This window comes from Aulonocara stuartgranti (assembly GCF_965226115.1).
Source record: "Aulonocara stuartgranti genome assembly, chromosome: 7".
In the NCBI taxonomy this organism is placed as follows: domain Eukaryota; kingdom Metazoa; phylum Chordata; class Actinopteri; order Cichliformes; family Cichlidae; genus Aulonocara; species Aulonocara stuartgranti.
In genome coordinates, this window is record NC_138945.1 from 61,792,731 (window position 1) to 61,810,457 (window position 17,727).

Genomic DNA, 17,727 nt, shown 5'->3' on the forward strand with positions numbered 1-17,727 from the left:
ACAGTTTACTTTGGAGCATTTTCAGAAACCAGGAACCTTTCAAAAAGCTAATACACTGTGACACTGTGCTGTCAATTTAAAAAAAAAAAGGTCGGACATAAACGATGCCAACTAGCGATCCGGCGGCGTTATTCCCATGACCCGCCGGGCAGCGTCCGGGAAACCAAAGTCTTTGGGTTCCGGGGGGAGTATGGTTGCAAAGCTGAAACTTAAAGGAATTGACGGAAGGGCACCACCAGGAGTGGAGCCTGCGGCTTAATTTGACTCAACACGGGAAACCTCACCCGACACGGAAAGGATTGACAGATTGATAGCTCTTTCTCGATTCTGTGGGTGGTGGTGCATGGCCGTTCTTAGTTGGTGGAGCGATCTGTCTGGTTAATTCCGATAACGAACGGGACTCCGACATGCTCTGTACCAAACATTGATGAGCAATTTAACAGACTGAGTGGTACAGTGGATCAAGTAATGCAGACATTGATTACAAGGGCTCAGATAAAGGAAGATGGTCACCTTAAGGAGATAAGGAGCCTTCGTGCTGAGCTGTGCGAGGTCAAAAGTAAGGTAGATAAACTCATGCAGGAGAACGCACAGCTTAGAAAAGACAATGCAGAACTCAAGGAAACTGTGGAGACCCATAAGATAAGACATAAGATTTTCTGGAGGAGGACAGAGTTTGTTTAGATCTCCTCAAGATGTGGAAGATTCTCGGAAAAGTGGATGTAGGAAGTGAGCTGGCTTCAAACAAATGATGAATGCTCAGAGATGTGGTGCAGAGTATGCTGTGAAAATCATTTGTTTGAAGCCAGCTCACCTCCTGCAACCACTTTTCCGAGAATCTTCCACATCTTGAGAAGATCTCACCTTATCTTCCTTATCTTGCGTGTTGCAACTTCTTAGCTGGTGCGCGTCTTTTATTTTGACAGCGCATGTGCACCTGCGGACCACTTATGTGCACCCCTGATAATAATCTTACACTGTAAGAAATGTACATAAAAATTACAGTAAATAACTGCGAAATGGCAACGGTAAATTACCATTAAATCCAAAAAAGTAGATAATTGTAATATTTATGTTGAATCACTGTAAATTGAAAAATGGTAAATTGCTTTAATTTTTGCACTGCTAAAATGTTTAAAGTACATTAATGTACAGTAATATGGCCCATTGTCTTTGAAAACAACAAGAAAAATTTGTAGCATTATTTACAATTAATCACCCTATAACTTGCGTAATAATTCTGTATGCATAACAGTCTTTTCTGCTATTATCATTTGAATTTACAATCTACAACTGTATGTTAATCACCAAAAACATACAGTACTTTTAAAACTACGGTAAAAAATAAATAAATAAAGGCAATCCAGCTGCTTAATAAAACAGTATATCTTAGTAGTAAATATGGTCAGTTACTGCAAATAAAAAATATGTATATACTTTTTAGTTCTACAGTATGAAGAAAATATAATCTGATCAAACATTATTCAGCTTTAAATATTGTTCAGCTTTAAACATTATTCAGCTTTAAATATTGTTCAGCTTTAAACATTATTCAGCTTTAAATATTGTTCAGCTTTAAACATTATTCAGCTTTAAATATTGTTCAGCTTTAAAGTTACTGTGCAACTGTGTAATAAAAATGTGCTCACGACTTTGGCCTTGAGAGCGATAAGAAGCGATCGCCTCATCCTGCAGGCGAAAGATATCTGCAAGCGAAGAGACTAGAACACCCAAGGCCGCTTTCCTTTTATGGAGTTGTTTTTCTGCTAATGCAGCACTTTCCTCACAACCCCCTCCTGTAAGTTTTAGAGAATATATACCCATCCTCACAGCAAATATTAGGAATCTCCTGATGTGAGCTGTATTGAGAGGTTGTCTCTGTCTCAATAAAAGTTCACTGATTCCCCATCTGCAGCAGGTGTCCGGTTGTCTTCATTCTCCGCCAGCCTGGTTAAGTCAATTCCTCCTTAACATCTAAAAGAACCTATTTAATGAAGGAAGACGGGTTCACTTTGTGTTTAATATTATTCTATTGCTGTTGTTGTTTTTTTTTATATCCTTCAATTGGCGTCACGAACAGGATCCGCTCCAGGTCAACTGGAACGGATGGGAGGAGTTCGGCCGTGGTCTGAGTGAACGGAGTTTGGACAAAAGCTGTGTGCACACAAAAACAAGGTAAGCAGACCTTTTATTTCTGCTATATTGAACATTATAAAAATACTTAGTGTCCAAACTCCTAGTAATTCATAACCAAAATTGTCTGGCTTACTTAAGGCTTGTTGAGAATCAGACAAGTGAATAAGAGATAAGTGAATAAGAAATAAGTGAATAAGTGAATAAAGATAAGAGTGAACTGAGGTCTGACCACGGTTGCAGCCGACGGGTTGCTCTCCGGTGTCGGATAAATACCTCAGTGCAGGTCTGGGACCTTGAAAGGGTTTATTAGTAACGCCTTTCTAAACAAATTAAAAGGTTAAAGGCCTTGAGAATATTTTTTAGTAATATTCTCTAAACTACAGAAGGGTTAGGAAGGCCCAGAGGACTTTATTAGAAAAGATCCTCTAAAACTTAAAAAGGAGAAGTACTGGTTGGAGTCCAAAGGACGGGTCCCTTTGATCAATAGGAGAAAACGGATCTCTTCTTAAAACCCCGATGATTTTAGTGTTTTAAATGTTTTGATGTTCTGTTTGATATTGGACACACATAAATACACGCTGAATGCTTGCTGTGGAACACTGGGCAGGACAGTTTGGTTCTCCGTTGTTCACAGATTACACAATTAAAGGAACTAGGTTCCTCTTTTGGTTAAAATAATACACCACACATAGAATTTTTTTTTTTACACATTTATTACATACATAAGGAGGGTAATGAGTGACTGCAGGTAATGTATGAAGTGTGAATGAGACGTGTGAACAAGGTGACAACCAACTAGCACCCCTATCAGGAAGCTCTAGGCAAGGTTACCCGCCAGACTCCGGTTTGGTAGAAGCCTGGTAACACCTGAAGGGATATTTCAGTGCTGACTCACCTTTAAAGCAGCGCCCCAGCTGTTAGTGCCTAACAGAGGCAGAAACCCAGCTGGCCCAAATTCTCCTTTAAAATCAATAAATAGAACATAAATTACCGGTGTGTGTAAATAAGTTGTATAAATCTGTTAGATCTGAAACTCCTGCTAAAAAACTTCCTCTCTACAACTCTTTTCTCTTCTCTCCCTCTTTCTCTCAGTTGGGATTCTGTGTGTGTATGTGTGCTGGAGAAATAAAAAAAAAAGGAAAAGGGTCTCTCTCTCTGTCTCTGTGAGAGGAAAAAGGTGGGGGCCGAGTGAGCCCGCGGGGCCGAGCGGGTCCGCGGGAGCGAGCGTGTATGCTGTATGAGGAAGAAGGGAGTGAGAGGGAGCGAGTGAAAAGAGTAATCGAGTATTTGGTGATTTTTTATTATTTCAGAGGCACTGGGTAAGAGTTTTGACTTTAGCTGTGAGAGTTGTGAAAAGAGCAGGTTTTTCTTTTGTTGTAGACTGTGAGTAATCGGTGTTTTTCTGCCTATTGTGCTGCGTGGAAGACACAGAAGTGTAGAAATGTTTGTGGTTTATCTTTGTTTGACGTTTTATATAGAGTTGGTTGATTCAGGGTGATTTCTCCCGTTTAAGGGAGGAGTTGCATTGTGGTTATGTTAAAGCTTTGCTGTAGGGGTATGTGTGTGATTTTGTGCTGGCTTCGCATGTTTAAATGGATGCATAGAAGTTTGTCAGTGAGAAATTGTTATGGTGGGGTTTTAAAGTTAGTAAAGAGTCAAACAACGCCCGCTGTTTTAAAAAGGCCCAAAACATCATAAAAGACACCTCACATCCTGGCCACTCCCTGTTCGAACTGTTGCCCTAAGGCAGACGGTACAGGGCAATCAGAGCAAGGACTAATAGACTCAAACACAGCTGTTATCCAACTGCAATAACACATCTGAATACTACAAAAATGTCCACCATGCCACTCTTGTGTTAATCTATGCACGGTCTGAAGCATGACGGTGGGAATACTTAGTATTTTAAGTATTCTATCTATTTTATTGATTGAATTTTATTGTTTTTTTATATTTGATATTACTAGGGATGATGCAATGATCGGGGACCATTCTTAATGTCGTCGGTCTCATGACAATGACAATAAAGTTTTTGATTTTGATTCTGATTCTGAAATACACCCTCCTCAAGAGTTCAATGATTTAGGCAGTTATGTTTATACAAATACTAAATGTATGTTTAGTGTCTTCATACAGGTGTTTTTTCTTAACCTGGAAGCCTGAGTACGGCAGCAGAAGACAGGCCAAGCTTTGGCTAAAATTCACGGCTGGACACCAGAGTTGTCCTCACCCCTCCCGGTAAAACAAAAAAGAGAGAATGTAGTTTGAGGCGGGTTTTTCTCGCTGAACTGCTCTGGGTGCTGTGTCCCTGAATCTCACCAGTGTTAACCTCTGGCGGAAGACATGGAGAAAAGGAAAAGATGTTCCTGGTAAATCACTGAAACAAATAAAACCACACACAACCAGAGAAAGATATGAGAAGGGTGAGGAACAGACACATGTGCGTGTTAGAGAAATGCCTCGTTTGAGAAAAAGTTAAAGTAACCCATATACAGACGCACCCATACATGCAATGAAGAAACAGCTTACATACATGTGCACGTACATGCAAGGTTAAAGTAGCGACACTTAACACACACCTGTTTTTAAATGATATAGTTTATACATTACTGACAATTAAACGCTTTGGGTTGCAGGACAACAACGTAACGTCAAAAGACAAAGACACTGGTCTGAGGATTAAGTGAGGACACGACAAATTTAGTGGTTAAAAGGGTCGACTTGGGACATGTTTTTGTTGATTGTTTAAGACAAATGACTACTGAATGATAGAAAATTCCTTTTTAGGTTTCTAAACAGAATCTTAAGAATTTTAACACGTACCTGTGTTGTCCTGTCAACTTGAGGGGTTATGAGTTGATTATATGGTGAAAAAAAAAAAAAAAAAAAAAAAACAAAAACAAAAAAGGGGGGAGACGAGATCTCGTTGTTTCTCCCCTCTCGGGATAACACAGCCAACACAGCACAGCCAACACAACATCATTTTCCTGTTCGCCTGTTTTGTTTTGTTTTTGTTTTTTCTGAGAGCCGAAGCTGACCTGGACTCCTACCCTCCCCTCTACCATCGTTGCCCTCTCCGCGACCATCTTTGACCCTTTGACCCCTGAAGGCCACAGCAGCTGGACTCACAACAACAACTTGAGGATGTCAACAGTGCTGCAAAAGAGTGATCTCATGCAGCAGAGACGGAGAGCACTAAACCTAAAGCCCGTTTCACTACACGGGGGAAATTCCCAGGCTGCGTCAGCTGACAGAGCTGTGACGAGACGCGCATTAAGCCCGGAGGAAAAGGGACGGTGAGCAGAAGGATGCTGACCTCTGAGAAGAGCCGAACAGCAGAGCTGCAGAAGGCCGTGGAGCAAAGTAAGGACAACATAAACAGACCCAAAGAGGAGGGGAGGACCCTAGGCCATGCGTCAGGCCGCTGGTTTACCTAAACTACAGAACAGGAAGGTGATGAACACAAACATATACCAACACACGAACACACACTTCTGCATGCGCCTACTTAGAATGAAGGGAAACACACACATGAACACTTATGCACTTGTTGAGGGAGTAAAAACTGATACATACCCATGCACTAAAATCAAAATGTTGATTTAATTTACTAAGAAGTGACACACAATGCTCCAGCTGCTGCAATGAAGAATGCTTTACTGACAAAGGCTCAATGCTGCACACAACAAAGTCAAATACAGAATTTGCTATAATAATAAGCCCAGAGGGCATTTGTGTGGTCTGGGGAGCAGAGTCCGGAGCGGTTTGGTTATGAAAATGATGCCCGTGCGAGATATCTGGGACTTAAGGCCTCGACTTAATTGTTTACTCTACACTAAAAAGAAAAGAAAACACTCTGAGCAGTGGTGCAGAGTGAAAACGAGGAATTAACAGTGTGAGTTTTATTTCAGAGCGCCACGTCATTGTGATGGAGATTTAATAAAGAAGGAACACACGGACAAAGAAGAAGAGAAGGGGGGGCAGCCCTTGAACGCGATTGCCTGAGGCATTAAAGTTCTGTACTAAATTCTGGTTTCCAGTGTGAGAAAAGTCACGCAGTGCCAGTAGTAGAGCTAGGTTGAGTGATGATTCTAAATTACTGTAAGTAAATCATCGTACACCGTTCAAGTTTCATGATAACGGGGATCTAGACTTTGTTGAACCCTAGGCAATTTGAACAGGTAAAAGTCGAGTGACCAAGTAGCAGTTGAATAAAAGTCATTGAATAAGTGTTGAAATAAACTGGCAGAATTAAGAGAATTAAAACATTTCAAGAGCTCAACTTACTTAATGGTTCAATTTTGTTTCACGAACGCAAAACATATAGGTTTATGAATATGAAAAGGTTGAGGTGGTGTTGATTTGACTCTGTGTAGGTTTAGGTTGGTATTTTTATTGATGGGAAGAATATTCAGTGACAAGTCCTAAGACCCGGGCGTCTGCATTTTGTTTTTGTTATTTTTCATTTTATTTTGTTTTATATTTACTGATTTTTGTTTGTGAATCTTTTCTTTAAGCAGATCTGCACATCGGAAATTACAAGCATTACACGTCGGCGAGAAAATTGTTGTAAGTGAGTTTCTCCGCATTGAAATGGGTTCTGGAGGAAACACTTGTGGGGACAATTAGAAACGAGAGTCCCTGTTTAAAAAAGGATTCAGCGAGGTAATCCAAACTCAAGTTCTTGTTTCTTTTTGAGATGACGTCATTTTGCTGAGTGTGGAAACTAGATGCGACGACAGGTTTCACTATCAGCAAAGAACGGATGAATGGATGAAAGACTGGGAATAAAAACAAACGGACTGACTGGTAAAAGATGACAAGACTTGACCATGACTCAAGGTTAACCACCTCCACCTAGATAGGATAAAAGGGTGGATGAATTTATGTGGGTTTCTTTTACAGGAGTAGAAGGATGACAAAATATTCGAGGATGAGTGAACCTGTAAATGCCATTTTTGTGTCTTGTGTTGCTTACAGAGGTAACTGCGCAGCGTTACCATTTACATTTTCTTCCCTACAGGGTTACAGTTTTAATGTTTTTCTATTACAGGATTTCTGGGCGGATGTGTGAAGAAACGGTGTTTATGGGTTAGGAGTTGGGGATGCTATTACACTGTATTCTGGTGAGAGTGTTGGGGGAGACACACCCTGTCTTGAAAACTGTGATTCTTTTACAGGAAATGTTTTATAGCACCTATGGAATGAGGATGCCTGACTACGGTCAATGTGCTGCTAATGTTTGCTTTGCTTTGGTGAGAGGGGTGCAGTAGAAAACAGACAAGTGACATGAAAACAAGTAATAATAACAAATAACAAATTTGGGGACAGTTTGACCTAGAGCCCACTAACTGGCCATTAGGGGCTCTCTCGCTCTCTCGCTCTCTCTCTCTCTCTCTCTCTCTCTCTCTCTCTCTCTCTCTCTCTCTCTCTCTTGGAATAACATTGCCCAAAGGGTGAATAAAGCAAATTGTGGCAATAATAGTGATTTAATGATTGGAGAAACCTGAACATGATACTTGTCTGTTGAGCTGAATCGTTTATTACTCTTATGATTTTCCGGTGGGACTATGAAGATTTTTTGGTACAGATTGCAGGTTGTTGCTCTTTAACTCCTAGAACACGCCCTTGGCGAGGTGGGGGGAACTGGACCACCTTTCTGTGCCCCATCATCCTCTATTAGACGACATCCAAGCTAAGTAAACATGTCTTGGCCCTTTCCCCCTGAAATGACAGGCAGGCAAAGATGTTGCGTCTTTGTTTGCTTCCTGGCCCTGGGTCTCATTCCCATTGGCATAATCCTGATCTGTGAAGGGCCCCCGACACTTCTGACACCTTCAAGTTCAAAAGCTTCGCCCCCTTCTGACAGTCCCAATCTGACAAATGTAGCCCCTAGGGTCTTGCCCACCACTTCCTCTCCAGTTTTACCATATTCACTTTTGAATGTCCTTAGCAGTTACCGTTCTGAGTTTATTTTACGGTTGATTTATTCTTTCACATTTTCACGTTTATATCTCTCATTATTATAGTATACTCTGTACTCTCCACATTTTTATCATTACTTATGCTTTTTGGTTGCTGAGTTACAGGAACTGTTAATTTTGTGTCACTACCCTGGTTGCACTAACTCGTTGTACCCTTGTGTGCAGGACAGCTGTTACTGCTTTCATCGGGAACCGAGACTGCTTGCAGCCGACCCCTGGGCAGGGTGGTGCCTGGACTCTTTTCTCCTCATCTGCAATGACAGATAAAGACAAATGAAAAGACCCGAGGAGTTTTTCGAGCCAGGCTTCGACACGTCTCTGTGTTCCTTTGAATGTTACTTATTTTTGTGTGTTGACCCATTTAAGATGGGTCAAAAGGGGGATTTGAAGAAAATATAATCTGATCAAACATTATTCAGCTTTAAATATTGTTCAGCTTTAAACATTATTCAGCTTTAAATATTGTTCAGCTTTAAACATTATTCAGCTTTAAATATTGTTCAGCTTTAAACATTATTCAGCTTTAAATATTGTTCAGCTTTAAAGTTACTGTGCAACTGTGTAATAAAAATGTGCTCACGACTTTGGCCTTGAGAGCGATAAGAAGCGATCGCCTCATCCTGCAGGCGAAAGATATCTGCAAGCGAAGAGACTAGAACACCCAAGGCCGCTTTCCTTTTATGGAGTTGTTTTTCTGCTAATGCAGCACTTTCCTCACAACCCCCTCCTGTAAGTTTTAGAGAATATATACCCATCCTCACAGCAAATATTAGGAATCTCCTGATGTGAGCTGTATTGAGAGGTTGTCTCTGTCTCAATAAAAGTTCACTGATTCCCCATCTGCAGCAGGTGTCCGGTTGTCTTCATTCTCCGCCAGCCTGGTTAAGTCAATTCCTCCTTAACATCTAAAAGAACCTATTTAATGAAGGAAGACGGGTTCACTTTGTGTTTAATATTATTCTATTGCTGTTGTTGTTTTTTTTTATATCCTTCAAGTATCACCTAGTATAAAACACAAGTATTCACAATGAAAACTAAAATTCTGGCATAATTAATGGCAAAAGGACATCTTCTACAGTGGCCCCTAGAGACAAAGCACATGCAAACTCCAAAACACGTATAAATTCCGAATCATGTACAAACTGCAAAATATGTGCTTTGGAATTTGTACGTGCTTTGCAGTTTGTACGTGCTTCAGAATTTGTACGCGTTTTTCAGTTTGTACGTGTTTTTGAATTTGTACATGCTTTGCAGTTTGTACGTGCTTCAGAATTTTTATGCGTTTTTCAGTTTGTACGTGTTTTTGAGTTTGTACATGCTTTGCAGTTTGTACGTGCTTCAGAATTTTTACGTGCTTTGGAATTTATACCTGCTTCGGAGTTGTGTTGTTAACATGTTTAATGTTATGTATTTTCTTCTATTTAATCTCAAAAAGCTCCTAAAACAGTCAGTGATCACTGTTGACCTCCCTCGGCTTTTATTACCGCTAATCATTTATTTAAGGCTCAGTTTTTAAAACCTTAGGATGCAACTACAGCCCATCCCATGCAGCAGTATGTGAATGACTAACCTCGTATTGTGGATGGATTATCTCAGTTGTTCTCCTGGCTGAAGTTTGGTCCTTTTACAGCATCCTGCCATGCAATTACATTTGTTCCTGACCACCGAGAACACTCACGTTAACTTTTATCGAGTGGAAAAAAGTTAGCTTGTTTATATTATGCTAACATAGCTGTGTCGCTAGCGGTCACGTAGCACATCATTATATACCAGCTAGCCCAACTTCAGTAACCCTACAAACGTCACTGCTGTTTAGTTTTCTGTCTTCATTTATGCTGGAAGTGATAACAGAGCTGTACGTTTTAATTTGTTTCCAAAACCCAGCAGTCAGGACATGCTATATTGTATTTAGATAGAAGCTAGCGAGCTAACTCCCTGCTAACTTCTAACTCCATAAAATGTCATAAATTCCGTTTTCATGGATGCCTGGATGTAGAGCAGAACGCTGATCATTTTATTAAAGATGAAAGACTTTAGACAGTTTTTCAACTCTCAGTAATGCCATAGTGATCGTTTGATATATGGACCTGCAGCGGATTTTAGGTCCAGACACGGCTAGTGACGTCAGACTGAACAACCGGATACCTTTCTAATGTGACGTTGTTGTCCCTGGCTCTCTTTCTCTCTCTCTCCCTCCTGCTCTGTTCCTGTGCTACTGAGTGTAACTACCGACCCTCCCCCCCTGCCCAGCGCAAAGCACAAGGCTCGCATGCTGAGTGAAGGAGGGGAAAAGTGCGAGAGAGAGAGGGTGAGAGAAAGAAAAAAAAAAAAAAAAGCTCCGTTGTTCACGTCAAAGATCCGGCTCTAAGAGCCATTTCGTTCGCGACCAAACCATCACTAATACTTTGGAGTGTGTACGTGTTTTTGAGTTTGTATGTGTTTTGGAGTTTGTACGTGCTTCTCCAAACTCCAAAACGCATGCACAAACTCCAAAGCACGTACAAACTTGAAAACACATTTAAACTCCAAAAAGTAGTGATGTGCGGATCGATACTGAAATATTGATTCCTCCAATACCAGTCATTTATGTTCTAGAATCGATACTCATATTAAAATATCGATATTTTAGTAATTTAGGGTAAATTTGTAGGTTATCATTAACAGGAACAGAGTGCAAATAAACTATATCATTTGGATTGTCTACATTGGAAGGAACTACTTAGTCTTCCACCTGTCATAGTCATGTGTGACGTACGTTTGTATAAATGTGTCCAGCCCCTTGTTGTGCACACTCACAACAATGGCTGAGCATAAATGGAGTCATGTGCAGACGTATTTTACTTCCACAAACGGTTGAGACGTAGTTTGCAATACATGTGGCAAGAAAGGGAGGTGTTGTGGCAACACTACTAACCTCATCAAGCACTTCAGAGTAAATCATATCACATAACATGATGTTGAGGTGAACTGAAGAGGAGTGGACAGGGACAGGTGCTGCAAGGGCGAGACAGACGTCTCTCACGGAGTCCTTTAGTGCTGCAGGCAGGCAATGTGTTCAAATAGCGCACAACTTCAGTTTTTTTTATTTCTATATGACAACTGTGCATTATTAAGCGATAAGAACAAGTAATCCGATGTCCTGTAATCATTATGACCCTATAATTTGAGATACAATAACTGAAATACGTTTTTGTACAAAGTATCGGTATCGGATCAGTATCGTCGATACCACCCTGAATTTTACTTGGGATCGGATCGGAAAGGAAATCAGTGGTATCGCACATCACTACCAAAAAGCACGTACAAACTCCAAAACGCATGTATAAATTCTAAAATACCTACAAACTCCAAAGCACGTACAGACTCTAAAACACGTACAAATTCCAAACCACGTACAAACTCAAAAACACGTACAAACTCCTAAAAGCACGTACAAACTCCAAATCATCTACAAACTGAAAAGCATGTACAAATTCCAAAACACGTACAAACTCCTAAAAGCACGTACAAACTCCAAAACATCTACAAACTCAAAAGCATGTACAAATTCCAAAACACGTACAAACTCAAAAAACACGTACACACTCCAAAGTATTAGTGATGGGTTGGTCGCGAACGAAATGGCTCTTACGGTGTGTTCACACCGAACGCGATGGACGCAAACAAAACGCCCCTAATTTGACGCGTGCACATTCGCACCTCAACGCGTGTCCAAGAAAAATCCATAGCGCCTCAAAATATCATATTTTGATGCGCGTGAACCGGAAATGTGGGAGGAAGTTGTGCCAGACCGGTATCTTTGCAAGATGGCAGCTGTCGAGCTAGCGCTTGAAGAGAGAGTCTCCCTTCTCTATGTACTGTGGAGAGCAGAGCAGCGGCGTTAGAGACGTCTTCGCCATACCTGGGTCCATCAGGTCCTTCAGAGGCGTGAGCAGTTTGGTGAGTTTCACCATTTGCTCCAGGAGCTGCGCCTGGATGACGGCCGATTCCATTTCCTTTCACTTGGCCAGTTTTTTTTTTTTTTTTTTTTTCACTTGGCCAGTTTGAGGACCTGCTTTCCCTCGTCGGTCCCAGCATCGCCCGCCTAGACACCAATTACAGGCGCTCAATCCCACCTGCAGAGCGCCTGTCCATCTGCCTGAGGTTAGTAAAAGTATTTAATACGGTAGTCCTTTATTGATACCTGTGCTAATATATGCTAAACCATCCATTTATACACTGCTAACATGGATGTGCTATGCTAACAGTGAATGCTCTCGGTGTTTACTGATAGCAAACTGTGGTACGGAGACGACTGTTTATAATATTTCTAGTGATACTCAGAAGGTCTCATCAAATCCCGATTTAATTCAATTTATGCTGTTATCAGTGTTTGCAATGATAGCATGGCTGTGGTGTCACATCAATGTATGCGCTCGGTGTTTGCTGATATCAAACTGTAGCATTAGGACCACTGAGTTAACCTTTGTAGTGATACTCACTCCTTTTTATTTAGACCTGGTTTAATTCGGGGGGTTAGGGGAATCTTACAATGTCACGTGACTGAACCGTTATACCGATTGAAAAAAAAATCAGATGAGGAGGGTATTATTGTTGTCTCAGACAGATTGCTGTGTCTGACTTTGAGTTACTGCAACGGCAGAGGGCAGCAATACTACTTGGAAGCGTGTAATCCACCAAACCAACAAAGAAGAAGATAGCGCCACTTCTAACCTTCCAGACTCAGCTCAGCAAGAGAGCGTCAAGAGCAACCGTCGCAGAACTGTCAACTTTCTATTTCATTGTAAGTGTACCATTAAACATGAAATTCAACTTTAACCATAGTTCGCATGGCCAGTTTTCTTGTTGCGTCGAAAGCATTCCTCAGTCACAGGCTTTGCCTTAAGTTGTATTTAGTTTTCTGGAAAGTTCGTGCTAATGCAGCATGTTTAAGATTTTAGCTAGCTTTACTGCGAAACACACACCAGTTTAATTGACGAGAAACAGCTAAAGACAATGCCACGTTGTGATTTTTGTGGCAAGTCCGTGAGGACACTGAAGGGTTATGTACTTCATTGCAAACTTCATCGAAATGAGCCGCGATGTACATTTAAATGTTTTGGAGCCGACTGCAGGCAGACATTTGTCCAGTATGGGGCTTTCAAGGCGCATTTTTATCGAAAGCACATTTCTCCCACTCCTGTTACCGACAAGATTACGCTTAGCACTTTTAAATGCGCAGTGGCATTGTGTGAATGTCAGTTTACAGACTTAAAAGTTCTAATAGCTCACTTGAAGGACCACATTGAGGAAGGACATGAGGTTACTTGTCCACTAAGAGGGCGCACACGTGTTTTCACAGTCAAATCATATTTTACTGCCCACATGTCACGGAAACATAAAACCTTTGCAGATGGTCAAGTACAGGGAGGAATGGGAAAAGGAAAACACCTGTCTGGGAAAATGCACGATAACACCTTTAAAGCGCTGCACTGTGTGCCGGTGCACTTTTTCCATAGGCATGCTTCTAGTGGTGGGCACATGAAGAACATGAGGGGCGTGAAACCTCGGGGAACCCTTAACCAAGTTTTTGTCCACCAGGCCATGGCAGAAGCAGATATGGTATGTAAACACTGGTTTGTTTTTAAACCCTCTGGTTAAGGTTAATATGGGCATGTGCAGTGAATATCAGCGCTATGTGGCCAAAAGTGTGATAATATAATTTATTTTGTGTAATAAACAACTGCAAGGATAGATGATTACAACAAATAGATCACTAATACATAAAAGTAATACATAGATTAATAATGACGATGAGTTATGATGCGTAATCATGGGAGCAAGTGGGTTTACAAACAGGAGCAGCTGATTAGCATTAGAAAAGCTGAAATAATACCTCAACTGAAGCCAATTGTACTAAATGCACTATATGTGCACTGTTACAAGAATATTTTTCATTCTATTGTTTTCTATTAATTTATATAATTTTAAGTTAAGCAGGACAGAGTTCTTTTAAAGAAAAATTTATTTATATTCTCAAAAGTTAAGCATGACAGGCTTCTGTTTAAGAAAGAGACCTGTTTTACTGTGTTAATGTTGTCATTTTGAGCTAAAAATAAATGGCTAAATGATCATTTCTTTCCCATATGGTCATATCACAAAGAATATGCATCTGCTTAAATCAAATTCAAGTCAAATGGTTAAAAAATAATTTCACACACAAAAAAAAGAGCTACAAAATTCACCACACTGGGAAGGGTGAACTGGGTTGCCACGAGGTGTCCCTTATTTATTTTTCAGGGAGTTGGCAACCCTAGTCCCAATAGAGGTTGATTCTGAATTATCCGAAGATTTTACAGATCTTTTCCTCAGAAATGTAAGTTTATTCTACTTGAAATTCCAAGGACAGTTTCTGCTACCTGCTTCTACCATTCAGACCATTGTAGAGGAAATACAAAACATACATGAATTGGGTCGGTCATATACATTGGATATCCAATCCAATTTTATTTATAAAGTACTTTAAATTACCCAGCACAGGAACAAAGTGCTGTACAGAAAATAAGTTAAAACAATAGAATAACAGAAAACAGCAAAATAAATAAATAAAACACATAAAACATAAAAATAAAACAGCCCTATATTAAAACAAAAACAAGATAAAACAGCATCGAATCACCTAAAAACAACTAAAATAAAAAGTATAAAACCAACATCTCATGTGGTGTCAAAGGCCAGGGTAAAGAGGTGGGTTTTCAAGAGTGACTTAAAAACAGATAAAGAACTGGCCTGTCTAATCTCTAAAGGAAGCTCGTTCCACAGTTTTGGAGCTGCTACAGCAAAAGCACGATCTCCTCTAAGTTTACGCCCAGTCCTGGGTATCTTCAGGAGCAGCTGACCTGAGAGAGCAGGTGGGTGTATGAGGCTGTAGCAGCTCAGAGAGATAAGATGGAGCTAGGCCATGGAGAGCTTTAAAAGTAAAAAAAAGAATTTTAAAATGAATCCTAAAAGAAATGGGCAGCCAGTAAAGTGAAACTAAAACAGGGGAAATGTGCTCAAGCTTTCGAGTGCCAGTTAAAAGACAAGCTGCGGCATTTTGGACCCTCTGTAGATGACTAATATATGATGACCGTGATGACCCCAATATAAAGGGATCGTGGATCACTGTCTCAAAGTGCTGCCGCGAAAGAATTGGCTTTATTTTTGCAGCTGCCTGAGGTGAAAGAAGCTAGATTTTACCACTGCCTTAATTTGATTATCAAACTTCAGATCACAGTCCACTTTGACCCCCAGGTTTGTGACAGTTGTTTTCCCTCACACTTCTGCTGTTTCAGTAGCAGCATTTTTCTTTTTGTGTCCTGACTCATGTATGTTTTTGGGTTTGTTTGATTATTTTATTTTGTTGGTTTGGAAACAAATTTGTGACCATACTTGTGGATCACAGTGACACAGTGATTAGGCATATGATTTACAAATGCCTAGTTTTTAGAGCTGTAAGCTATGAACTGTGAGCAATGCAAAGTTTAATATATATATATATATATATATATATATATATATATATATATATATACATATATAAACAAAACAAAACCCTAACTTCAAAGTTTGAAATATGTAAGATGTGTGAGATGTGTGAATTCTTTGAAAAACTACAAATTATCTAAAAATGCCTTAAGTGAAAATGTAATGTTGCATCTATAGAGAAGAAAAAAGAAGAAGAAGCATTCAGTTATTTAAAAATAGGCATTACAGACAGATACAGTTTTAGCATTGCCTGACTGTGATAAGCCTTTCTACTTACGTGTAGATAGAGGAGCAGGTTATATGAAAGCTGTGATGACACAGGCGTTTGGAGGAAAACAATGCTCATTAACATTCCTGGTGAAACTTAGACTCGTGTAAATGAGACTCTGTTGCGTCAGGCCTGCCTGCATGTGCAAGGCTGTGTAGCTTGAAGAGAAGGGAACTTTGAGAAGGGTACAGGGGCCAGTGGGAAGGTGAAGCCCAGAGGAGTATAATTGGGTTGAAATTGAAGCCTGAACTCATGATGGTGTTTAGAGATGTCCACCAGAACACAACAAAGAGGTAAATAAAAAATAGAAAACACACATATATAAATTGTTACATGTGAAATTATTTTTGGAAAGAATCAGTAGTAAGATAGTTTGAATCAGACCTCAGTGAAAATGCAAGTGAACCAATAGATAAATCTGTTAGAGAGACAACTTTAGTAGAAAATAGGGATATTGTTTTGAACTGCTGTGCGACGCTTCTCAAGTCTCTTGCAGATTAAACCCAGGTGATAAGGTCCATGCCAAGTACTCTTAACAGCTTGCAAAATCGCTGAGAGGCCCTCTTGGATCCACTAGAGCCATTGCAAAAAAGTGGAAGTGAGTGACAGCACAACCTAAAGACACCACCACCCCGACTCTTTGGTGATCTACAGGTGAAGGGAGGGCTGATTGGGTATATCCCGCCTTCTACTTCTCGCCTGTAGTCTACTCACCAGAGTAAATCGGTGTGTCTGGTCATCATGAAGATTATTCTGTTTACCACCTTGGCCCTGCTGCTTACAGCATGGACTCTGATGCACTTAATGGATCAAGAAGCCAACTTGCATAGAAGGACATGGACATATGACAACTCACACCTGGTCGAAGTGACACAGGACCACATCCATCCCTGGATGAACAACGCCTGATATAGATATATATATAATCGCACAGAAGGCAAAAATTGTTATATATTGTTATGGTTCAAAAATATTGGAGATGGACACCAGAGGAAAAACCCACAATAACAACACTGGTCCGGTCGGGTTGAGTCAAACGATGATTTAATGATCACACACGTGGGAGATGGACACTGTATGCAGACAGTCTCAGATCTCATCTCAAAAAACACATCTCCATAGTTTTATGAAATCAGGGTATTAGAACGCCCCCTCATGCGTAGTGACAGGTGTAATACAATCAATGTTGACAATTTTATTTAACACAAAGAATAACATTGTCTCCTTCCCGAGGGCAGACGCTAACTGCCCCCCTTCTCCTGGAACCGTCTGTACCCTGCTAAGACACAACATGGCAACTACAAGGACTCTTTCATTTATTAAGACCATCAGTGTGTATTGCTCTAAATCAAGTATATAATATTAAATGAATATTGCTGGATCAGCTACTTCTACTTAAAACATATTAAAACATGACTAAGCACAAAATCACCAAGAATGACATCTTATAAGTGCTGTGTAAGCGCGTGCGGCCTTCCAAGCTCAAAGCCTTTGCCCTCCATAGATCAGCCAGACTCGCGCTGGCTGTAGCTTTTAACCTTTAATTACCTTGAGCACAACTCTAGAATGAGCAACAAACTGCAATGTGTATGGAATGATCATGGTTACATCTGCAATGGAAAATCATGTTATTATTCTGGTACCTGTAAAAAAGATCAAACTAAAGTTATCACCATCACTGTAATGCAAAGAATAATGTAAGATCAAAAACTTCAATTCACGCTTAATGCAAAGCTGGTTATATACTTCTAATGAACTAATAATGGCATATTAAAATATTAAATGATAATGAGAAAAACATCCCCTCCTTATTCTACAATATGCTCACACATG

General features: G+C 40.2%; 2 long non-coding RNA genes across 6 annotated transcripts in view; both read left to right on the plus strand.

The window, feature by feature from the left end:
• The window catches only part of LOC309710977, a 65,349-nt gene extending 54,294 nt beyond the window's left edge, over positions 1 to 11,055 (plus strand). For all 5 annotated transcript variants that reach the window (XR_014277839.1, XR_014277840.1, XR_014277841.1 and 2 more), the window contains one exon: positions 11,044 to 11,055. This is a non-coding gene — a long non-coding RNA (uncharacterized lncRNA). The remainder of the gene's footprint in view (positions 1 to 11,043) is intronic.
• Positions 1,437 to 5,215, plus strand: LOC309712178. Its single transcript, XR_014278200.1, has 2 exons — positions 1,437 to 1,950; positions 2,081 to 5,215. It is a non-coding gene; the product is annotated as an uncharacterized lncRNA (long non-coding RNA).
• Positions 11,056 to 17,727: the final 6,672 nt, after the last annotated feature.